We start from the raw sequence: 26421 nt of genomic DNA on the forward strand, positions 1-26421 counted from the left end.
GTTCACACTCGGGTCAGAATAGCTTGAAACTGGAAGGCAGCTGACATGCACTAACCGTCTTGATAGATTTTAGAGCCAAATCGGTCAAAGGAACTATGAGGTAAAGTTTCCAAAACGACATAAATTAGATCAAACTTTTGAACTGAAAGGAATGAACTTGACGTCATGTGCATGTTAGCAGAAGAACTGATGGATGTGGCCAAAGGCCTAAAGCCATTGCTTCGGTTCCTTTGACCACAGGAGTAGCTGGGGTGTGGGATACAAATAAGAACCTCTTATTTAGAAGATCTGAGTCTCAGTGTGCCCTCAGGCTGCCTTCATTCCTTGGCCTCATGCTGGGACTCCCACCTCTCATGACATTTTATGTCCTCAAGTTTTGGTACAGCAAGTGTGCAGCTGGTCTCTAGGCCAACCACAGGTGTCTGTGGCTAAGTGCAGTTTCCTGGTGATGGCCACACAGCCAAGACGAAGCTTCCAGGTACTGGATAACAAAACCTGGGTCTTCTACTGTAGACAGCAATCTGAGCACACTAACTGGAGAGCCTCAGGGAGGGTTCCATGTGGCTGAAGTGAAATTATCAGGTACCAGGATTTTTCGACCAGAGATTTTCATTTTGTATAAGGTAAAGAAACCATGACTTTGATTCTGGCCTGACAACACTCCAACCAAGAGCTCTCTTTTGCGCATCTGTTTCTGAATTCTTATTTTATATTTGTAAAACAAAGTAGCCATGCTTACTTCATGCTGAGTCTGTTTTTCTTTCCTTCTTAATAGTAAACAGATGTATTCCAGAAAAAGAAATGATTTAATCCCTAAAGCTGGTATATAATATATGGAGCCAATAAATGCTAACTCGGTTTACAGCCTGTCCATGAGGACCGCAGAGTGAAATAAAATCTAGTACTTTAGGAAAGCACAAAACCTTCAGATAAATAGCCACACGCAAGCACAGACACACCAACGCACATACACATGCGAACGTATTTAGACACACACACGCACAAACACGCACACAGACACAAGCACACATACACACTGTTTAAATGACACTAGCCACAAGAAAGAGAAAGATCTGGGCAGCGGTGAGCAAAACTTTGAAACCTCAGAGCAGTGTTTAAAGCAGGATAAGAAAATAACAAAGCACGTATCATAAACAAAGGCTTGAAATGAAGTCAAGAAAACAGTCAGTTTATGATACAAACTAATGCCAGCATTTACTCACTCGCCTACTAGAAGGATCTTGTGTGGGATATATACAGAAACTTTTAATATATGAGTGAAACACAGTACTAAAATTTTTGTAGAAAGTACATATTTAAAAGCAAGGATATAATTTACAAACATATATGTGTGTGTGCAAATACATATATACACACAATATCAACTAGTTAAAAAAAAAAGAAGACAAAACTTGAAGGAAAATGAGAAGGGGATTGTGGGGGGGGGTGGAGGGGAGGAAAGGGAAGAGAGAAATGTTGTAATTAAATTATAATCTCATTTTTTTTTAAAGTCAAGCATGTGGCACCTGGAAAGACGGCTCAGTGAGAAAGAGCCCATGCCGTGCAGTAAAGACGGGAGTTCAAATCCCGTACATGCACTAGAAAGCTGTGGGTGGCCCTGTGTGCCTATGACTGCACCATTGCAGGAAGCAGAAACAAAGGGGTTTTCTGGCCCAGACTAGCTCTAGGGTTGAGTGGAAGATAGTGTTTCAAGAGACTAAGGTGGAAAGTAGCACTTTTAACACCCACCCTTGGCCTCTGTGCACTCATTCACAAGGAACATTGTCTGAGTTTCTGTGGTTGGTTGTTTCTTTGTTCCTTTGTTTCTTTGTTTTTTTGTCAGTTTGACACAAGGTGGACTTACCTTGGAAGGAGAAACTCAGTTGAGAAAACTCCCTCAGTCTGACAGCCTGTAGGCAAGTCTGTGGAGCATTTTCTTGGTTAATTAGGAGGCCCCAGGTTAAATGCAGCTGCCCTCAGGCACCCCCAGGTCATTTGGGTGGTGTAACAAAGCAGGCTGAGCAAGGATGAAAAAGTAAGCCAGTGGGCAGAGTCCCCCGAGATGTCTGTCATGATGTCTAGTTTAGTTCCTGCCTCTTGGTTCCTGCTCGTGCTGCCAAATTAACCCTTCACTCCCCAAGTTGCTTTTGGTCATGGTCTCATGATCTTTATCACAGAAATAGAAATTTAACTAAGATACACATATATCACGTGCACGCACACGCATACACACACACACACACACACACACACACCATTTTATAAAGCATTTCATCTCCACCATGGATGGGGGTTGCTAACTCATTGTAGGGCATATGTTCAACCCATGCTCTTTATAATCACAGAGTTAACATGCTTGCACAAGTGGCTCCCAGGAGCTTGCTCTACTGACCTTGATCTACATACATTGGTGGTTCTGTTGCGTTTTATCTGCTAGTGAGACAATGCTCAGTTTTCAAGAGCGCCACATCAGTGATCAAGCCAGATGCCTGATGCCTGGTATCTATGACGGATTTGAACTCAAACCATGGTGGAGAGATTATGAGTGCAAACTTTGGACACCCAGGGTGTGCTAACGGGTGATGGAAAGGATGGGAAACCTATCTTCTTTGATAGGTGCACCGGAACATAGACAGGCACAGAAGTTTTTGTCCACCTGAGAGAAAAGGACAAGCCCCTCGCTTGTTTTCAGCACAGTGTCAAATGAAACTCAGCAGCAATTTAGTGTTTAATCAGCATAAAAATAAATATCTGGAGGCCCAAGTGCTAAGAAACAAATGTGTCCCACAAAGCAGAATTAATGGCATGAAAAAAAAAAAGTGGCTGGATTTGTTGCCGACAAATTTGTCCTTTTACTAAAGCAAGGTTTGTTCTATTATTAACACAGGAAAGCTTAGATGGGCAGCGCAGACTGCTGCATTATTCATAAAAGCGTTGCTGCCATCTGGTGGCCGATTGGCAGTTCAGCACAGACTGCTAATTCGATTTGACTGGGTTTCCAGTGAGGGATGCAAGACAAGGCTCTGGTGGTTAAAAAATAAAAAAAATAATTAAAAAAAAATGTGAACAGTTAGGCTTTAATGTCGCGCACTTGATGACTGTCCTTGTTCCCTGCACTGCGGTAGGATGAACGATTCAGGAGGCAGTGAGATGCTTACATACTTTTGGCTTTAATGTGAATGTATATTTTACAAGGCTTATCTAAGGAAGTTACTCTTGGCTGTTGTTGACTGACAAATTTTATTGACATTCAGTTCTGTTGGCAAATAAATATGTACTCAAATATTAGGAAGATTTATTGAATCTAAAGATATGTTATTTTGTGTAAATAAGAATGTATGTGAGATGCTGTAATCCCTCATTTGGATCTAAGCATGAATTTTCTTAAGTTATCATTCACTGAATCTGCTTTTGGAAATAATACAATTTATAATATCAAAAAAGAAAAATGAACAGCAATTCATGAAGCTTGAGATTCTATCTCGTCACTGAAGGGTTCTATAAATAAATCTGATTAATTGTTCATGACTCAGAGACCTGTAAAGTGATAGGTCTTTGAGGATTTGGAAATTAAATGACAACTATTCAGGTTACACTGCATTTTAAGACTTTGATGACTCATGCAGCAAGGCACTGCCTCATTCTCCCTCAGATCAGGGCACTTCTGTGTCCTGTAGTATTCTAAAACTTCCTAAAGTCACAGGGTTTTTATTGCATCTGGTCCTAAAATCGTAGGCTCGTTGTATGTGGTAAGATCTGAACCTGAGAATGGATATTTATGTAGATCAAAAGTCTTTGAAGAACATAAGATATAATGAGTTAAAATTGCCCCAGGAGGGAGGTGGGAGTCCCTTGAATTCTCAGAGATGGTATTTAATAGTTAATGTTCACCTTCCAGTGGATGTTTCCCTGCCATTAAACTGCCTTATGATTTAGTAAAAGTCGCCAACAAAGAGGCATTGCACTACACTGGGAGAATTATAATATTGAATGAACGTTATTCTTTACCATATAAGTTGCAAGTGACTATTTTTAAAGAAAGACATTTGGATTTTATTTTAAAATTCTCGGGAAGGCTTTGGTTCTATGTATATACATTTGCCATTACCTCTGTTACTAGTTACTTTTGATACTGAAAACATTTAATTTGGCTCATGAAAAAATCATGCCCCAATCTTCCCTGGAAGAAGGCTAAATTCCCGTCTGTCCTCTCTTCCATCCCCTCCCCTCTCTTCACATTCTCCTTGGAAAAATGATGTAAACAACAACACAAGATCCTGGGAGGAAAGTAAGAGCCGTGCTACTTGTCTCTCTGTCTCTTTCATCTGTAAGTGTACACTTTAAAATAAATCTCTTCCCCAGTAGGCTTGAGCACCAGCTCAATAATTAACACAGTAAACCTATAGTCAGGATACCCAGGTGTTAGTCATAGTTTCTATTGTTTTTCTCAAAAATATTTGCTTTTGGCAGACTCTACAGCTTCCTAACAACCCCTCCATTTAGTCAGGGGGATTATTCATAGATTGTAATGAGTGACGTTACTTTAGCACTCTAGCATGCAGTTGCTAGATGTTACTGCAGAGCTGGGTGTTTGGCTGTTGTGTTGGTTTCTGCCAAATTGTGACACTGACAGCCATATCTCAGTGAAAATGTTCATTTTTCTTCATGAAGAAGTTCTTAAAAACCTTCTTAGGCACAAAGTTTTGTCAGGGATGCTTTTGGCTTGAGTTGCGTTCTCTGTCACAAAGTCTGAGAAACTAGAAGTTGGTCTGCTATTAGTTTGTTGATGAGCAGATTCCAGAAAACAGGTTTTAAGAATCAGCAAGAGTGAAATAGCAGGGGGAAAAAAGTCAGCATCTACAAAGGACTTATAAAGTCAGTCATAAGGCAGCATGGTGTTAACAAGAATTTTCCACCCAAAGTTCCATAAAACGATTAAACAACACACACACTCTTTTTTCTTTCTTTCTTTCTTTCTTTCTTTCTTTCTTTCTTTCTTTCTTTCTTTCTTTCTTTCTTTCTTTCTTTCTTCTCTTTCTCAGCCTCTGACCCTTTGGTTTATGGCTACCTCTGGAATGATGTCTGTAGCCCTTTCCAACTTTCTGGTCATATGTGGTGACAAGAAGGTTCGTCCAGGTGTTCTCTTCATAGAACCTGTGAATATCCATAGCAGAAAGCGAAAGTTATATGATACAGCTTGAGGCAAGAAGAATGCCGTCTGAAGAAGGTTGAAGCAGGTGCAGACACCGCGGGGGAGAAGTGTGAGGCCGGAGGATAGCAGTGTATGGAGTGGTGAGCTCCTACTGACAGTGACATGTTTACATGTCTCACCTATGCCATCCCAAGTATGAGACATGTGACTGCTCTCATGTCTACAGAAGAGCCAAAAAAAATGTTTTAGGGAAATATTTTACCCTTTTTCTGCAACTGTGTGTGAGGCTGTATTTGATATTCCTTGTATATTTCGTTACAAGGGGTTCTGGATTCTCCTCATCCATTGTCATGATTTATATTGTCTGTACTATTGTCCTCCGGTGACATACTTCATGTCCGAGGGTTGTGGGACCTAGTTTTCTTGAAATTTTCAGGCTCCATTTGATTCAGGTGACAGCACACAGCACTCACACAGCATGGCGGCAACAAAAGGCAATTCCCTGAGTCATCTGCACGCTGGAGCCATTCTTATTGCAGATAAACAGCCAATATACTACCAATACCAATATACCCTCTTGTTAGAAAGGCCAGCTTTCCCCGTGAATATATCAGCTATTTTCTGGATTGCTAGCCTGTATCCTCAGTGTGCACAGCTACCAGCCATTGGCCATGGTTTTAAGTTAGTTACAGCATTCCTGATACCCTTAGAAGCAAAACACTGAAGTCCTAAGAACAGCAATGAGTAATCCAGCAAAGACCAGGTTTGAAAATTTATAAGATTATAAAGGATCTTTTCCCAATCTGTAGGGTGCTCTTTTGTCCTGTTGACAGTGTCCTTTGCCTTACAGAAGCTTTTCAGGAGATCCCATTTATTAATTGTTGATCTTAGAGCGTGAGTTTTTGATGTGCTGTTCAGGAAATTGTCTCCTGTGCCAATGAATTCAAGGCTCTTTCCCACTTTTTCTTCGAACAGATTTACTGTATTTGTTTTTATGTTAAGGTCTTTGATCCACTTGGACTTGAGTATTGTGCAGGCTGATAAATGTGGATCTATTTGCATTTTTCTATGTGCTGACATCCAGTTAGACCAGCAGTATTGGTAGAAGATGATGTCTTTTTTTAATTGTATGGTTTTTGGCTTCTTTGTCAAAAAAATCAAGCGCCAATAGATATGTAGATTTATTTTAGGGTATTCCTGACTGTTTTTATGCCAACACTATGCAGTTTTTATCACTATTGCTGTGTAGTACAACTTGAAATCAGCAATGGTAATATCTCCAGAAGTGCTTTTATTGTTCAGGGTTGTTTTTGCTATCCTAGGTTTTTTTTGTTTTTGTTTTTACATATGAAGTTGACATTTGTTCTTTCAAGATGTGTAACATATTATGTTGGAATTTTGATGGAAATTGCATTGATCTGTAGATAAAGTTTGGTAAGACCTCCATTTTTACTATGTTAATCCTACCCATCCATGAGCATGGGAGATCTTTCCATCTTCTGATATCTTCTTCAGTTTCTTTCTTCAAATATTTGAAGTTCTTGTCATACAGTTCTTTCACTTGATTGGTTACAGTTACACCAATATATTTTATATTGTTTGTGGCTATTGTGAAGGGTGTTGTTTCCTGAATTTCTCTCTCAGCCTGTTTATCGTTGGTATAAAAGAGGGCTATTTATTTTCTTATCTTTATTTATTTATCTATCTATCTATTTATTTATTTATTTGTGGGACTGGAAGGAGAGGAGGGAGTGGAGTTGCAATTGGGATGGAAAATGGACAAATAAATAAATTAATGCAGAAAAAAACTTATAGATGTGTTCTATGGTGGCTCTCTTTTTTTATGCTTGGGTTCTTAGATACCTATAGTCTAGCTTTGGGGAATGTTGTAGCATATGTGACCATGAATCCTGTGATCTGGATCAGTCTGGTGAGTACACTGCACTTGGGTTGTGGAATGGCAAGCTTTAAATTTTAAGGTACCACCTTATTCCAGATGTATTTTAAGACATCATACCATTGCAAAGTTAATTGTTCCCAAGAGATGTAGTATTTAGGGAAAACAATGTGCCCTAGAGCTAGGTGTTCAGGGTTATATTTCCTTTGCTTCTTTGCATGCTGTGCCTCAAACAGAACTAATAACCCTGCGTCACGAGTTCCATATCCTTTAAGATCAGAAACAGTGCAACAGGTATAGGCACCAATCAGAACATACAAACCTATATCCAGAGAGATGATTTCAAGTCAAGGGAGACTGAATCAAGATCCCAAAAGCAAAAGGGGTTCGCTATCCAGCACCTGGCTGCCATTCTGAAGTTCTGAGTATTTGTCTCTTCTGGTGAAAGGTTATTCAGTAAACAGAGGTCTAATGGCTTTGTTCGGAGGAAGTAACGGTGTTGGGTCAATGCAGAGTCGCTATGCCTGACGCCATGACTACCTCATTCAAGGACTGATTTCATAAGATCTAACTGGATAATGATAGAAGATGGAGAACATCAAAGATCTAAGTCATCTGGTTCAATGGTGTGATCTCTGGGAAATATTAAGACATTAACAGGAGACCTGTTCTTGCTGACTCTCGTGAATCCACTAATACTATCCAGACATTCTTGCCTCCATTCTTCTACATTGTCCCCTCCCAGACCTCTGACTACCACACAAAGCCATCCTTACTGCCCGTATTCCTCTCTCAGGCTGCCCAACACACTTGGGTTACTTGCTTGAGCATGAGCTTTGTGAGAGCACTTCCGTTCAACACCACCCTAAAATGTCATCCTCGAGTGAGCTGATGATAGGTGCTATCCATGATCTGTTATTCCTCATCAAATTCAAGACTGCCCAGAAGACCATAGGGTCAAGCTCAGGGAGCATTCCTAGACAAACACTAAGGGAAAAAAAGAAATCTGATTCACTTGTTTGTGAGACTTAGATTCTCCAGAACTGTTGTCCCAAGGGATTGCCATGGAACCTGTCAAGCAGTAGATTTTAAAATGTCAGTCATAATCAGAAGCTAACATCACATAGTCTGTTGAAAATATATACTCAAGTACTTAATATTTATTCTGACCTAGTGATAAGCCAGGGTCAATTTCAATTCCAAAGATTTCTTTCCTGCAGAAGACAAAGTCTTCCTCCAGCATCACATAGGCTTTTAAAATGTGTGTGTGCTTGTGTTTGTGTGTGGGGGTTTGTGTGTGTGCGTGTGTGTGTTTGTGTAACTTTTAGTAAAATCTACCACAAAAGTTACACCAGTATGAAAGTACAGGTTCTCTGAGTTTTTTCAATCTTATGTCTCGAGAGTCAAAGTACAAAGCCCACTGCTTGGTCATGCTAAAGATGTTGACTGGCTGTGGAATAAGCACTCTGCCCTATCAACGGCTTCCAGAAATGCTGTCGTTGTCCAATATGCAATGCACAACCAGCAATAGAAGCTGGTTACAGTCATGTAACTGTATGAGAATATTGGAGTAAGACTCCAATTTATGACTTTAATCAAGTAAGTAGTTGTTGTTTTAAGCCTCTAAACTCTGGACTCATTCATAACAGAACAAATACCCAAACTGATCCCAAGTATGCATCTCCAAGTATAATCCAAATGTTCAATTCTTATGAGAAGTAATAGCAGTTCTGGAAATAGGATTTAACCCTTTAAAGAGACCATGGGACCACAATTCATTGTGCCAGGCTTAACACTTAATTGCCAAATTCCTTCTTACAGGCCTGTAGAGAATAAGCAGGTAGTAGACTTCATCTGGCCATGTAGCTTTCCTATTACTCAGTATGTTTATAGAAATAACTGCCTAACAAAGTTAACTTCCAGGAAGGGTGCCAGGTTACAAGGAATCATACCCAAGTCTCAGAATCACATTGGGCTCTCACCCAAAATGTTTGCAACATTAGGTGGAAGCAACATAATCTGGCTTGGAAAGTTCTAAGGGGAAAAACCGACAAAGAATGCTCAGGGAACACTGTGTTCACAATCTTCAAGATAGCATCTTTCTTGGCCACTTGAAAAAAATAAGAGAGAATCGTATATCTTGCTATTTTTAAAAATAACGTGGACCAGCAGAAACTAGGGTTGTCACAGATCATTGTTAAGCCAACAATTTCAGAGGTTCTAACCCACAAATTGGGCTGTAAGATAGAAATACAGTTGGGAAATCTAAACATAGCCCAAAAGTTTTGGCATTTCAGGACTTTCCAGGGGAAAGAAAAGAAATTTGATTTTTTTTTTGTGTGTGTGTGCAGTTGATGGGAAAGCTTGCAAATGCCCTGAGAAAATTAAATTTCTCATATTTTCATCACAAATGGTATTTTTATGTTTGTGTTTTATAATTTGAAAATGACCTTCATGTTAAAAGTCATTAGTTAAAAACAACTATGAAGTCCATTGTACTTTTGGAATTTAATATTGTAACATTGATTTTTCAAAAGGTATATCTGGAAATTGCTATTATTATTATTTTAAAAATGTTATCATAGATTTTTTTTCCAAATCAAATACTTTTTTGTGTAAAGTGAAGCTGTGATGACTAATTGTGTTTATTTCAATAAATTTTCAGGTTTTCTTTCCCCTAAAATATGTAAACCTGGAGTTTTAATTTAGTTGTTTCTCTTTGGAGTTCTTTTTTATTTTTTTCTTTCTTTTTTTAATTAAAGCTGAAATATTCATGCTTAAATTTCAGGCTTGTTATGTCTGGGATTTAAACTTTATTTCAATTTCTTCAGCTAAATGAAATTTTAAAACTACCATGAGTTTATATTTTTGGATTTATAGCAGGTTAGATTTGGTAGCAAAAAATGATGAGGAAATGAAAAGGAATGACATAGTTGAGTTAATCAAAGTCTAGCTCGGTGATTCTCAACTTTCCTAATGTTGTAACCCTTAAAAAACATGTGTGTGTGTGTGTGTGTGTGTGTGTGTGTGTGTGTGTGTGTGTGTATTAAAATATACTACTCTATCTAATATAGTGGGATAACATTGTGTTTTCCAGTGTAACACAAACACAAATGTGCACACACAAAAAGAGAAACGAAAAACATTAACAATGAGAAAGAACAAATTGACATTTGTTATACTAGCATCAAGTTGTAAACTGATTTAAAAAAAAAAAAAAAACAGTGCAACAAAAACACAGCCTCACTGTCTGCCCTTTAAAGTGACTACATGTCAAAGAATTGTTAAAATAGAACATCTTTTATTCTCATGGATATGACTCAGGCTTTGCTTAGATCGTATGCTTGTAGATTTCTTTAAGCAAGAGGAAACAATATGGGTTTACATGTCCAATCCTGTGTGCTCAAAGCTTAGGATATATCTCTATTCTATTCTTAGTAAGTTGAGAGCTTACTAAGGTAACACTTCTAAACGTCTCCAGTCACAAACCCCAAAAGGGAGAATGAAAATCTCTAATATCTGAAGAGGGCTCAGAGATAAAACTTAGCCACATTAGGTTGGATTTTTCCATTAAAATATATTTTTTCATGGCAAATGTATGCTTAGATATGTTAAAGCTGGAATCCATATGCAAAATAACAAGCAATAATCATCCCCCCTCTCCCTTTGCCCTCTTTTCTTCCCTCCATACTACATTTTAGACTCTCTACTCCCTACAACCCCCTTCTTCACTTCCATGCCTCATATGGGGTATACACTCATAAACCCTGAGCCCATATTCTCATAAGGGAGAAAACATCAGCTCTGGCTGAGGCTGGTGTGTTTCATGTAGGCTGGTCATCTCCGGCTTCATCCACATTCCTCTAAAGAGCATGATTTCATTCTTCTTTATGGACGACCAAAACTCCTCTGTATATACATACCACATTTTCCCTGTTCATCTGCCTGTTGGCGAAAAGTCCATGCCTTGTTAAAGCTGAAACTTTTGTCACATTTAAAGGAAGAGAATTCGATACACGACATGATATTTGCAGTCAGTTTGTACCCCAATTCTTAAGTTTCCCCATCAGCATCTTTTGCTCCTGCCGTTCAGATGATGGAGCTGCTTGAAAACAGAAGGCTCCTTCACTGCTGTTGCTGTTTTTGAAAGAATGTCAGTGTATTTTAGCATTTAACCTTTTGACACATCAGTGATAGTTAATCATTCCTAATTCATTTGGTGTGCCAGGAAGTGATAATTACTCAGTAGCATTTGGTGGTGAATGCATTGCCTCTCTGTGGTTTAATGATGACTATCTTAATTATGTATTATCTCCTTTTTAAATAAATATATTTCGGAGAAGCTGATTTCTTTGATATAGTACCCATATTGATTTAATTATTCTTTTGTATTAATTATTCTGTTATAATTTTATGTAATTATATTTCATTGGAAAGTCAAATCTCCTACTCAACTTTTTCTTTTTAAATTTATATTACTATTACTTGTTATATTTAGACTATTAGAATTTAAAGCAATCTGACTTTAATCTTTGCATGTAATCTACTTCACAGCTTTATTTTGAAAATGTTTAAATGTCATATTTAGTTTTCTATTAATATACTAGACACATTTAAATATTTTAAATGTATATTCAATAAAATTCAAAATATTTATTTTCATTAATTAAAATCATTGATAATCACTTAATGTATTAATTTTCATCCTCAGAAAACCTAATACTTTATAAAAGTGTTCCCCTTTTTGTTTGTTTTTCAAGCTTTTTAATTTTGCTATCTACATATTTAATTAGTTATATATAATGATTTTCTTCATGACATTATTGTACATATGTTTAATAACTTTGGTCCTCATTCCATTAATCTCTTTCCTTTTTGCTACTATTTTCCTTTTTCTTTTCCTTCCCTCCTTCCCTTCCTCCTCTGTCCTCTCTCACTCTCTCTCTCTCTCTGTGTCTTTCACTCTTGATTATACACTGAGTTCCATCTGGGTTGCTTAAAGAAGCATGGGAAAGATTATTTTCAGAAGTATGGACACTTTGCCAGTGGCTGTACAACTGAAGAAAATATCTCTGTCTCACTGAGAGCCATGAACTGCCTGTAGCTCTCTGGGTGGTAGACGGAAGCTTGGACCAGCCTCCTGGTCCCCTCTTCCATGGGTAGTAGAATGGTGAAGGCCCAGTCTCATGAAAGCTGTGCTGATAATCACAGTGGCTGAGAATTCAGGAATGCAATGGGCAAACTGTAGATGGCTGAAGTTTTTTGGGGGGTATCCTGTCCTCTCTTCCGTTCTTGTAGTATTCACCACTGTGGTATTACCTGAGCCCACGTCTCCGTCTCCCCCTTTTCATGCCTGATGTTCTTTGTCTTTTTCTTCTGAACACTTAATTTCTGTTTTTCTTCTCTGTTGTTAATATGATTTTCTGCAGTGTTATCTCTGTCCTTCCTGTCCCTCATAAAGATCTGAGATCCAGTAATAGCTGCAGGTTTGGTTTGTTTATTCTTTCAACTATCTTTTCATTTCATTAGTTTCTGACCTTCAGAAATCAGTGTTCCCAGTTTTGATCATGTAAACTCCAAGCTGTCTTTTACTAGAAAGCCAACATAAGGAGAGTTCTAAGGCTCCCATTTCCTCCAACAACTCATCTTCCTTTCCTTAAGATATTCTTCAAGGAATTGGTATTTATGAACTATAAAACACCTTTCAATATTATCTAGGTTGTTATATAATATTTCCTTACAGTTTTAACATGTTTGCTCTCATTTTAAAAATTCATTTTCATATTAAAGGTAATGGAGGAATCAATGTGTTAATTTTTTTTGTATTCTACTTTCCACTCATAAGGAGATAGGTCTAGCTTACAAGCCAACATTTTAAGCAGTCAATAGTTCTTCTCCCTTTAATGTAGGCATAAACTAAATCTGTAATTCTCTTGGAGAACAAACTACTTCCTTCTTTTTAATCTCCAGCCATTTTTGTTTTTCTTTATTCTCATCAAGAAAAACAAAACAAAACAAAATGCTTTTTCTCACAAGGAACCTGTTATGTCCATAGCACTGGATGAGAGAGATGAGGTGGAGCAGGGTAGCGAGTAGCTGGGTTTTTTTTTTTTTTTTTTTTCTACCAGGATAGGAATCCTGGTAGGCCAGAGAAGCTCTTACAGGGCTGACACTTCGCAGTTTTTACAGCGTCAGCTGCTCAGAGGGGTGGGCTGCGACAGGAAAGAGCTGCAAGCTGCTGCCTACAGCGCCCCCTAGAGTTAGAGCCCTCGGGGAAGCCTCCCCTGCAGGGGCCCTTAGCCTTGGAGTGACCAGAGTAGAACTCTGCCCACGGGTGCTGACAATGTGTGGCCCACTGCAGCAGCTTGGGTTACAGCTCCTTGGCCTTTTAGGTCTGGGAAGCTCTTTCAGCAAGCTCTTGTTGCCATCGACACTACTACTTTTGCCACCGATTCTACCGCCGCTGTTGCCTTTCTTGCTCTTCCTGCCTCTGCCGCGGCTGCCGCCACCTCCGCTCTTCATGTTACAAGATCATCCTGCTCTACCAATAACGAAGATACAAATAAGCAAGAAAATACAACTTGAGAAAAACCTTTGGGGCGGGGGGTTTGTGTTTCAGCACTAGCATAGGGGGACAGTACAGAAGGTTATCTCTGGGCCAGCCCAGGCCAGTCTACAGGGAAGAATGGGGTGTTTGCACCAGTCACAGCGCACTTTCTTTCGTTTACACGATGTCCTGTGTTCACTCCCTGGTGGTGATTGTCTGTTATCCAGCAGTCACCACAGTCTCTTTGCTGTCACCACAGTCTCTTTGCTAAGCCACCAGGGACAGCCCTTGCCCCGCAGGCCTGGCTGTGGGTGCTTCCGAGGGCTTGTGAATTGGAATGAGACTCAGAAAGGCAAGAAGTCCAGTAGGAGCTGGTGGAGAGAAGCAGTGCTGGGGTTTTGCCTTTAGGAGCAATGCTTTGGCAGCAAACAGCTGCGGTTGCCCTGTGGCTTCTTAAAGTCATCTGTGACTGTTCCAATGGCTGTGTTGGTAGGAGAGCAGTCTGGCTTGACTCATATTCCTTAGGTCAAGGCCACTAGGGGACCAGAGAAGGGTCGAACAAAGGTCAGTTAAGGACTCGGACCACCCCATCTCTAACCTTTTTGCTTATTTAAAAAGGAAAGAAAAAAATAAAGCTAAATGTATTTTTCCCTTTTGTTGCAATTTTTAAAATTTTATTTATTTTATTAATCACAGTTTACTCACTTTGTATCCCAGCTGTAGCCCCCTCCCTCGTCCCTTCCCACTCCCCCTTTCCCTCCCTCATTTCCTCCCATGCCCGTCCCCAAGTCCACTGATATGGGAGGTCCTCCTCCCCTTCCCTCTGACCCTAGTCTATCAGGTCTCATCAGGACTGGCTGCATTGTCCTCCTCTGCCCTCCCCCTCGGGGGGGGGGTGATCAAAGAGCCAGCCACTGAGCTCATGTCAGAGACTGCCCCTGCTCCCCTTTCTCAGGAACCCACATGGAGACTGCTATTTTTTAAAAAAATTGGTGTTTACAGTTAATGATGATCGTTATTATGATTGAACTATATTTAACATTGGTTTGAATATGTTTAACTTGGGAGGTAGCCCTCTCAGCCGTCATTCAGGCTCTTGTGAAAGGGAAGGAGAAAGCTGCAGGGCCCATCTTGACATTCATGCCTTTTCCCGTTGTCCTGGGCTGGGAACATGTGCTCCTTGCCTAGGCCCAGATGACCAGTGACATGTCTAGGCACAGTTATCCTCAATATTAGAGAAAATTACCCACGCATATCCTCGATCTTGAGTGCTGCTGTAGCTTGAATTTTTCCATGTTTTCATGAATGTTTCAGAAGAGAAGTATTAAATATGTATTTCTCAGCAAGTCAGTTCTGAGTCTTACTTTTAATAGTGTGTGTTTTTCTAAATTTATATTTAGCCATATAAAGTGGATTTTTTTTGTGCTTTACTGCATTGTGATTTTTATATTTGACCATGCGGAGATAACAATATCCATGCAGAGATGGTATATATTCTATGCATTGAGGCCCTTTGTCCAGGATTTCGACAGTGTGTCATTTCGTTATTCTTGTGTGACTTCTCAATAGATTGTTTTAAATTAAAGATTAAGATAAATGAATTGTTCCCATCACTCTTCTTCACAATCACACACTTTACGGATGGTACCCAGACCCTGGGCATGTTCGACAGGCCAGATGTGGGCCTACATCTCCAGCCCTTTAATCACTGTATCTGTGGGTGCAGACCCTGTGTTATTTTCAAATACTACTACTTAAAATTACACTGCACCGGTACCCTTATATCTGTTATTTGTGTCCAAAACCAAAAGTAATTAGACTAAGATAACTAAAATAATGTACAATCTTTATTCAGCCAGAATCCCCTTAATTGTGGTCATTATTTAACTATTCATTTTGGGTTTTTAAAGCGAAATGCCCATGCATCTTCCATTACTTTTGTGAGTTAGGTTAGGTCACTTTACCTCATTAAATACACTGTGGCTTAAACATAAATAAATTATACCACATACAGCCTTGGAGCCCAGATAAAAAGTAGCAAATGTATGACTCTACGCCTTGTTATCTGTGCCTAAGTGAACTATCTATGTCCTGGCTGGCTTTAAAGTCTAGAATTTTAGGAGTACAAAGCTGTCTTTAATAACTAGTTTGTTTCCATAGAAGAAAAAAAAAGTCCAAAGTCCTCCATTAATTTTCATTGTTACATTAAAACTAGCTTTGCTCTGGTCTTCTCATCTGTACTTCATTAAGCCACATTCTGTGGTATAATGTTGCAAGTTTTGGAAATGCAGAGACAGTTCAAGAAATTGATTCTATTTGTTCTTTCTGTTCAATAGACCTTTGATCTGAAATGTTCAATGGTGCCTGGCTGTTCCACGCAAGCCACTTTTAAACCATTGTTCGAATTGTAATAGCCTTGTTATCAGGTTGTGTGAATTAATTCCATCACATTAGGAGAAGGAAGTTAGATTCAAACAGCACAGACTAATAGCTGTCTCCTGTTACTGGCCAATTGATTGGGTAACCAGACGACACAGCACGTTTATAACAACTCAGTTGTTTTGCAAGGTGGTCTTAATTTCAGAGTTTCATAATGACAATAATAAATTTTAATTTCCCCAGGACACCTTGCCTAACAGGCTTTGAGAATTTAACAATATATACTGAAAAAAAAATGTCACAATGGACTAGGCCACCACTCTTGGTAAAATTCCTGAATCAAAAGAAAACAAAGAATAAACCCTTCTGCTTGGTGAAAAACCCACATATAAACAAAGACAGAAACCACCCCCAAGCAAGTAGGGCCACATCTCTGGGGCAGGAGGGGACTCTGGAGAAACACTGAGTCCCTTTGAGCACTTCCTGTCATAGATCGGGCACAGAGTAGCTTCTGATTTCTTTTATAGGAGAGAAGGTTAGAGGCATCATCGAGCAGGCTGCCCACTCCATCACTGAACTGTTGCTTCGAGGAGTAATATTGATTGGCAAAAATGGGTCACACATTATGATGTCTACATCACATATTGCTCATCTGGGCAATAGTGAGGTAGAGTTAGGAAATTAATTCCAAAGAGGTAATTAAAAAAAAAAAGATTCAAATCATCATTGAAACAAAATTATCATTTGATGAGATTATTTCACTTCTCTTCTTAGTTCAGTCTGTAAATACGAAATCAGGCCAGTTTATTTATTTAGTTCCACCTATTTATTTTACAAGATGAAGAGAACACATTTTTCTGAAGGCAATTTTTGCTCTCGAGATATCCAGCTACAGACAGATGACAAGGTCACTGCTGAGAACCATTTACTCAAGGTTCCTTCTGGAGGTGTTATGGTTGCCTGGGTCAGACCCATTGCTCTTCTGATATGTCGACATGCTTGTGGCATACACCTTGGATTCTAACTCTTAACTCTGAAACGACTGGCCAGCCCTCCAACCTCACTGTTCAGTTGTTAGTTTGGTTTCTCAGGGCTGATTTATTTCCCATCCTGGCAACCCACCACATTCCCTCCCCTCTAGCTCAGCATGCACCCATTCTTTATGAGTCCTTGCATGAAGAATCTGCTGGACTCTTCAGGAACAAAGTGAGAGTTTTCTTGGTTCTACCCTCGGGGGGACTGGATGCCCTTGTAGTGATTGGTAGGGATATTATGTGACACGATTTTATGCAGAATGTCATGCATACCAAAAGCATCCAGGAAGCACAGTTGTAATTTGAAAGCCCCTAATTCACATGTTCTGTACAGGTGATCTGCCTCCTTCTGCTATTCACATGCTCCTGAGAGCCAACCTACCACATCTATAGCTTGTTTTCAAGACAAAAATAAAGCTGGGTGTGGTGATGCACACCTTTAATTGTAGCACTCAGGAGGCAAAGGCAGGAAGATCTCTGTGAGTTCAAGGCCAACCTTGTCTATAAAGCAGGTGTCGGGGCTGTTACACAGAGAAACCTAATCATGAAAATCCAACCAATCAACCAAACAACCAAAAAAACAACACCCGCATCCAAAAAGAGAAAAACCCAAAAGGAAGAAGAGATGAAAATAAGAAAAGGGTTTACAGAAAAATTGGTTACCTTGTGCTATTCCATACATTTCTTTTTATAAATCTGTATTTTTTAAGCTACAGGAAGATTCCCTGATTCTTTTTTTTAATTATTATTATCATTTATTACAATTTATTCAATTTGTATGCCAGCTGTGGCCCCTCCCTTGTCTCCTCCCAGTCCCATTCTCCTCCACCAATGCCCCTCCCCTAGACCACTAGGGTCCTCCTCCCCTTCCATCTGACCCTAGTCTATCAGGTCTCAACAGGAATGGTTGCATTGTTTTCTTCTGTGGCCTAGTAAGGCTGCACCTGCCAGGGGCCTGCAGTTTTTTAACACTACCTCTAAATGAAACAAGGCTGTCTCTGTGCATTCAGAACTAATAATCTTACTTCTGCTTAACAGTTGACATCTTCTGCACTCTTCTTCATAGGTCCCATGCACTATCATTGTTTACATTCATAGTTACAGTTTGTGTCTATGGAAGCTATGCTCACAACTACTTTTCTTGAAGGTTCTTCCTTGCTTGGAATGGTATTTTTCATAGTGATTCTCTGCATTGGGTTTATTCTGTTCGATTTAATTTTGAATCTTACTAAGACATTGGCTTAACATTAGGCATACAATAGACACAAACAAAAGGTATAGAGTGTTTAGAAATTATGTCCCTGGGGGGCTCAGCCACCACACCATCTTAGCATTCCTCTGGCTCTGCTACTATATATATAGTTCATAGTTGGTTTATTGTTTGTTTGCTTGCTTGTTTATTTTACAGTTTTCTTTCTGTGTCTTTGTTGTTGTTGTTGTGGTGGTGGTGGTGGTGGTGGCGGTTTTGTTTTGATCCTGGAGTTTACTGAAATCATGCCTTTCAACCTCCTGGACTTCTTTTCCTTTCCCTTCTTGTGTGTTCAGGGAACCTACAAGTAGAAGCACATTCATTCCTTGCCGTTTGGTTTGCAAGTCGCAGGGACTGAAAGTTGTATGGTTTTCATTTGTTGTTCACCTCTCCATATAAGAAAACATGAGCAGTTTCATTAAGTATCATTTGCTTACAGTAACTGGCAGACAGGATTGCTTCTTTTTGAGACAGAAATATCAAATGGCTAGAATAAAGGATTCATACCCCATACCATGATCCAAAATATATCTTCCATGCCTCTGTATTTATTGTATCAAGCCTACTTTTGCCACAGGGAAGTGATGTCTATTTGATTATTTGGACAGTTAGAACTTTTAAATCTTAAACTACTCATCTGTGGAAATGTTTTCAGAAACCTTTCAAAGTATGATTTGTCTTACCACATTGATATGGTATAGGCAGACTTTGACAAGACCATGTGGATACAATAAGGATTATTTTCTAGGTCCAGAGGGGGAAAAATGGTGCATGATTTTTTGACTTCAAACACTCAGCATCTGAAGGCTTCCCTAGTTTCTCTGTCATGCCAGCTTCTTCTGCAACTTTTCTCTGCCCATGGTGCTTCATGTTATTCAAGAAAAAAAAAGTATTTTAAAGAAAGTATTAATTGATTTTTTAGCCTCTCTGTAAATTTAAGGGTGAGGTTTGTGCGTCTCTAGCATCTCATAAAATGTGTGTTCATCTGAGAATGTTTATAGCAGTTTTTAGGAACAGATCTGAGAGGCCATCAGAATAAACTCATTGGGGCTAGGGAGTCAGAGAGCTTAGATGTACGAAGCCCGGGGTACAGGCTCAAATGATAATTATGACAACACAGAAGTGTTTCTGGAAACACACACTTGTTATTAATTAGAAAACACTCATCCTGTGTCTACATAGAAGGAATGCACCAGGATAAAGCATTTCAGAGCTTGCTACTTCCAAAGCTCAGTGACATTATCAAGACTACCACACCTTCTTCCTAACTGCCATTCTGTGGATCAGCTTGACTCACTTGGGGATGCGTATTGGCAGCTTCTGGGCCCGGTAATCCACAGGGACCTGCCAAGTTTAAGCAGATTAAAGAGTTTCTTCTTACACCTCCTGAAAATAAAGAAAGCCTTCCCATGGTTTTCTGCAGGCACTGCTGGGAAGAACTATTTACATGGCTGTTCCACACATTAAACAGAGAAACAGAGATCCTGTGGTTCAGAGGCCAGAGGACTGTCATCTGCCAAACGGTCTACGATGCAGGCATGGCCTCTGTCCCCAAGGAAGAGGAAGAGAAGACACAGGCTTTGAATAAGTAGCTAGTCGGGTCTGTTGTGTTGGTCCCTGACCTCTGGCACTTGTTAGTCCCTTAAGTGGAGTTTCCGAGGCTATGCATATACAACTGTTTGGATAACTCCTATATAATGGTTTAAATAAACTACTATGGCAATTTCAAAGTATTTTCTTATATATTAAAAAAAGTAAACTTCATTCTCTTGATACCAGACACCACTATGAAATTAATAATCTGTTTTTGAGTAACTGGTGTTTTGTCTTTGTGCCCAGCCACACTGAAATGGTTGTTTTCTCGCTATTGTCATTTTGTCTCTCTGGCTGTATTTTACACAGGATGGACTGGAAGAAGGCAGATTCAATATATGTTGTGGGTAGCATTTCTAGTAAAATATCGTAGAATTCAGAGTGCACTTATTCAAGTGCAAATGCTGTCCCTTTTCTAAGTCACTTAATCAGGACACTTTAATTTCTACCACTGTTGAATTCAGATCCTAATATCTGCCCCTATCTACCTCTCTGGGAAGCTGGGAGGATTAATTAGATAAAGTACTTAAATCTCCTCATAGAGACAGGGGACACATAAAGCATGTTATTATTTCTAGGCGAGAATGAAGTGGTGTCTTTTTTATGGACAGTCCACCCTTCTGGTTTTTTTTCCTCTTCATTCAGCTGAAGTGCCAATTTGGTGGGTTTTAATTTATCCTGTGAAACCCTTCTCATCTTCAAGTAGTTGTGCTTAGAGAAAAGATTTTTCGAGTACTGCCTCTGATGATGGGAACTGCATGTGGGGCCTGAGTTTCCTGAACAGTACAGTGTTTTGCCTTGCTACTCTGTGACGATTTGTCAAGAAACAAGTTGGGCCTCCATTGAAGACTATGAGCTGTGCCAATTCTTTAGGTTAGACCCAGTCTCAAGTTCTGCCAAGATGTATGACAGCACTTAGTCGGCTCAGTGTTAGTTCCGGACACTGGGTGTCTGGGCAAGCTGAGTGTTTTGAATACAGCATGTTGTTCAGTCAGACCTGCCCGTCTTTAAACAAGAGACACAAAGGCCTTCCGCTTGCTAACAACTAAAATACCCTGAGTTAGGTCATCTTAAATATAGAAAGATGACAAAATGGAAGCACAGTCTTTATTCACTCTGCTATAAAGCTTGTCAAGTCGTTTATATGTAAATTGCCTTCCAGCAATATATTTTCATTTTCCAATCGCAGAACCCCCTGATTTTCTCCCAGTGTTCTCATTGTTAGTTGTAGAGTTAAAACATACTCATTTAAAAACCCATGTAACCCCCTGCACCATCCCCCCCCTTTTTTTTTACAGAGCTTTAGTTAGTCTTACTTTTCAGCTGTTTTATTGGACTTTACTTAGCTCCTGCGTGGATGGGTTTTAGCGGCAGAGTTCAGTTAGGAAGCATTTGCGTTTTGATAATAGTAACTGCTGCTTGTTTCCCAGAGTTGAGCCTTTTGTCCTGTGGCCTGGGAGCCCTTACAGATGCAGACGGCGTAGCTTTTCTCAGAAGAAAGTTAGTCTACATCCTCCAGAGAGCTTTGGAAGCAGCCACAGTTGGGGACCTGATGGACTGGTGAGATTGTTCCCAGTACTTCATACCAGCCTGAGGTGACCTCCCGTTTCACCCATCCTAGAAACGAAGTCAATCTGTAAATCTTCACAAGTTAAAAATCAAAGACTTCTTTGAAAGCTGAAATGGGGCTATTGAAATAGTCCGAATCTGGTTTTCATATTTATAGGCTCACTTTAAAAAGCTAAGATTTCGTATTTTCCTTATAATGCTGGTACTAAAGGGAAAAGGAGAGACGTGGCTTTCCAAACAGACTAATGCCAGACTTGCTCCGTCTGCCAGCAGTCATGAATAAGGAGACTCGGGAGAGGAAGGAGGAGGCACAGAGGGGTACACCATCAAGAGAGGAAAAAGAAACTTATAGTCAAGTTGTTTGTGGGTCTGTTTGTCACAGGCAGAAACAACAAAGAAGTGAAAGTGTTATTAAGACTTGTCACCCATTGACTCAGGCCATGCCCTGGATGTCATACTGCCGGCATTACACTCTTGGCAGAAGATAGAACAGTGGATAGAGATGGGCATGGACGTGGACATGGGAAAGTAAACATTTCCTTTTTGTTAGCAGTGACATGGGTTTCCACAGCATGGACATCTTCATTTACCACCGCCCTCCCAAAAACTGCTCTCTGTTTATGATGCCTTTTGCTGAGATGTTCACACCCAAGGGAGGTGCAAACATTAGGCTAAAATGACCTGAGATTTAAGGTTTTGATCAAGGAGCTAATGAATTTTGAGGAGAGGGAATCCTAGACTTTAAATGGCAGCATATTCTTAACTGCAGCCTCTCCTTCTCCGTGTGCATAAGAAAGGTGAAAAGGTGAGTAGAAGTCAGTCTGTCAGATGTCATGCTTCAGTTTATATACAGAGAGATGGAAAGCATAAAAGGACAGAGTCTCTCTTTTTTTTTGCTACAAGATTATAAATATATTTCTAAATTAAAGAAAAAGTAGGAGAACCGCATAGATGGCTATGTTTAAGCTAGCTGTGTTTTAATTACATTTATGGGCTGTACTCCATAACAATCCTGTTTTCATACCCATATTGTGAATAATAATAATAATAATAATAATAATAATAGTAATGTTCAGAGACCTCTAGTTATCTGACCAAGGCAATTGTCCTGGTTAGTTTTCATTGTCAACTTGACACAATTGAAACAGAACTTCAGTTGCAGAGTTGTTTAAATCTGATTGGCTTGTGGCTATGTCTGTGAGGAGATGTCTTGAATGGTGATTGCTGTGGGTAAGTAGAGCCCACAGTGAATTGCACTCCCATCCCAGGAAGGGAGGTCTGAGCTATGGTGAAAAAGCTAGCTGAGCATGAGCTAGAGAGGGAACAAGTAAACAGCATTCCTCCACGGTTTCTTCTCTGCTTCCAGCCTTGAGTTCCTGCTGCTTTCCCTCAGTGATGGATCATGACCTAGAAGTATAAGCTGAAATAAGCCCTTCCCTCCCCAAGTAAATTTTGGTTGGAGTACTTCATTGCTTCAACAAGTAATAGAAAACAAATTATAATAGCCCTACAGTTAGTAAATGGTAAAAGTAAGGCTTAAAAGGAAAACAAATCATCTTGCAAGAATAATAACCGTATCACTAGTCTACCTTAGATTAGAAAGGCTTAGAGTTCTGATGTTTAATAAGAGAAGCCCTAAGCGGCAAGCCAAATTCAGGAGCATTAAAAAACAGCACAGTAGTGAGATAAGGTCTCACACTGTTAGAATTCTTTTGTGTTAAAAATATTGGTTTAAAATGTGGGCCTGTGCATAAGGCCTTAAGGTAATTCATCTAGACTTCAGCAGCTGAACGGATGAAAACGTAAAAGGAAAGACGCTAAGCCGCGGCTCTTCCACGCTTCATATGGGCCCGTGGGACACGGGTCTGAGAACCCAGCTTCTTGACGCTGACGTGAAGAAGCAGATTCACGCTGGCCAAGTGCGAGTGGCGGTGCTTGACTACAGTAGCAAAGCGGCCAGTAGGCACCATGTGCTGAGATCCTTTATTAAAATGGAGCTGCACAGCAAACACCGCAGACTCTCCTAGCAGTCAGTGATGAGCTGAAAATATGCCACTTTCCATTTTTAAAAATCCCACTATTGAGATAAAGAGAAGAGAAAAACTTCTCACTTTATTCCGTTTTTATGCTTTTTGATTGCTGAACTATGCAAAAGTGTTACCTAGCCAAAAATATTTTTAAGTCTTCTATGAATCCAGTATTCATAAGCTTATGTAACTTCTTCACTCCCAAAGTAAAGGAACTTGTTATACATGCAATCCAATAAGGTTACCAGCTAGTACATAAAAGAGTTCATTCTTTCAGCAGGTTTTAGCTTTAGTAACTTTCTTTGAGAGTTAACTCTTAAAATTGTGTTCCTAGAACTTTCACTCTGAGAAATGAATTTCATAAGGATTATGTTGTTTACATGTTTATATTTATATAAATTTTGATGTCTCCAAAAAAGGTGAATAGACTATAATATCCAAGACTAGTGAAGATTCCCTAAATGCTTTTATAATACTGAACTAAAAAATGTGAAGTTATAGCAGAGGTTATCCTACACAAGCCACGATTCTCTATTATTTTCTCTCATCGTTGGGTAAATATTAATTCCCTCGTTTCAACAGGAGACAAGTGGAATTTAGACAGTTAGAACGACTTACCAGATGTCACATAGGCAGAAACCCATTTGGACCCGGGTCAGGCTTCGGAGCCACCCTCTTTCTACCCAAGGAGCCTTTCCAAAATGCTGTCCAGGCCTGAGCTCTGCAGCTACTTACATGCCGTCAGTGCTGCCCCCTGCCGGTCTCTTCTGGGATTGCATCGTAATCAGCTCTCAACAACCCGGAGAAAGCAATCAGTTCCTTTCTGGAGCTTATCACTTAGGTGTATTGATCCCAAATCTGCCACTGCTTTGCACGAAAGCTAGGCATAGAGTATAAATTGCCACTCACCACAGAAAGTTGATGACTTTCTATGCCCAAATGGTTTGACAATTTGTGATTTCACCCCCAGGAGGTTTTATTTATTTTTTTGCTAGCATTTTTTTTTTCAAGGCAAAATATTCAATCCCTGTCTAAAATGATCAAATTTTGTCCTGAAGCAAACTTGTAAATTTTTGCAAAGACTCGTGAAATTTCGCAAGGCAAGATCAATAATCTCAGTCCCCTCCATCCTCACCGTTCTCCTCAGTGTACAAACTGCCAGCGCGAGAGCGTGGAGATTTAAGTGGCGAGTGAGGACTCTCTCCCAACCTTTTAAAAATAAAGCGGTATCTTCAAAGTAGACATGATCGATCTGTATTCGAAAGTTTTAGGGGGGGCGAAAAAAACCCTAAGTTCAGAAATTTGGAGTTAGTTTTACACAATGAAACACGTGTCTCAGCTCTTGTACCAGCCTGTCCGTGTGCTACAGTCCACACAGGACTTTTGGTTTTTTGACCTGTGTCTGATGTTTTAACTTTTGTTACAAGCTAGGATTTAACCAAGCGTCAAAACGGACTTTGCACTGCTGTCATGCCAAGGCACTGGCACACACTGCTTCCCTTAGTGACACCTGGCCTTTGGGATGTCAGCTTGCATCTTTACACATGTGGTGTACATCATTTAAATCTCCTTTAATATGAAGCAGTATTATTGCACGCTCTATCATTTTCCCCTTAAATATCTACGGTTTTGTTTTTTTATTGTTGTTGTTGTTGTTTTGTTTTTTATCTCATTGCATCCAAGTTGTTCATGTTCCTTTGTGGTTAGCTTTTGGTCTTTTAGTCTTCTTGCTGAGTTCTGTCTGAGAACTCACTTATTTCCACGGCTTTGACTATGCCTTTAACACGGCTGATGCCCAGTCTCTGTTGACAATTTTACCCCTTCATCTGACCACCAGTTACTTATTTCTGGCAATTTGTACTCTTTGATAACTTACTCCTCTTCATGTTAAACTCTGCATGGTAACCCCAAGCCATCTCCTTCTTCTGAACTTTGAAATCTTTGATAATAGATGCATGCATTTAGATACAAAGTGCATGAACTGTTGGACCATAGTGGAAGTATATGCACAAGAGACAGGCGTTAACACGAAGAGGATAGTTTAGTTATAGAATAGTTAATAGAACGTTTGTGGCCAGGTACAACTACATGGATGGCCTGGGAGCTTTTCCCCACGTCACTAATATCACCATAGCAGGCAGAGTTTCGTCAAATCTAACTTTCGAAATGAAAGCGATTTTGATTTTGTGGTGAAGTTCATCAATATATTTAACTGTTTATTGTTTATTAGTACATACCAACTGCTAAACAAGATTGAACTCTCTTGAAGCAGCAGGAGAATTGTGATGAGAACTCCTACCTCCAGCCTCTGACTCCTGTGCACGAACTGACCCAAGGCAACCAGAACAATAGCTACCTAAAAAATAAAAGATACGGCCAGCCCACGTGGTGGTGCATGTCTTCCATCCCAGTACTCTGGAGACCAGGCTGGTCTACAGAGTGAGTTCCAGGACAGCTAGGTCTACACAGAGAAACTCTGTAGTGTAAAACCAAAGGCGGAGGGTGTGGGCGGAGAGGGAGGATTGTTTCTTTATTTTTTTTATTATTAATTACAGTTTATTCACTTTGTATCCCAATTCTACCTTTTCTTCCTCTTCTCTACCCATGCTCCTCACCTAGTCCACTGATAGGGGAAGTCCTCCTCCCCTTCCTTCTGATCCTAGTCTATCAGGTCTCATCAGGAATGGCCTCATTGTCTTCCTCTGTTGCCTGGTAAGGCTGCACCCGCTTCAGGAAGAGCTGATCAAAGAACAGGCCAATCAGTTCATGTCAGAGATCATCCCTGTTCCCATTACTAGGGAACATACTTGGATACTGAGCTGACATGGGCTACAGAGGATTGGTTCCTATGTTATACAGCAAACCTTGTGAAAGACATATAAAACACCAATGATGCAAATAAAATTAAGCACATGTAAATACATTTAAAATTTACTTACAAAAAGTTAAAACTGAGTTTTTCTCCATTTGGGAA

General features: G+C 39.7%; 1 protein-coding gene across 6 annotated transcripts in view; it reads left to right on the top strand.

Annotated features, from left to right (window-relative positions):
* Arhgap15 (Rho GTPase activating protein 15) overlaps window positions 1-26421 on the top strand; it is a 601987-nt gene that overhangs the window by 130894 nt on the left and 444672 nt on the right. The gene's annotated exons all lie outside the window — the stretch shown is intronic.

The sequence above is a fragment of the Meriones unguiculatus genome, chromosome 8, assembly GCF_030254825.1.
Source record: "Meriones unguiculatus strain TT.TT164.6M chromosome 8, Bangor_MerUng_6.1, whole genome shotgun sequence".
NCBI classification, from domain to species: domain Eukaryota; kingdom Metazoa; phylum Chordata; class Mammalia; order Rodentia; family Muridae; genus Meriones; species Meriones unguiculatus.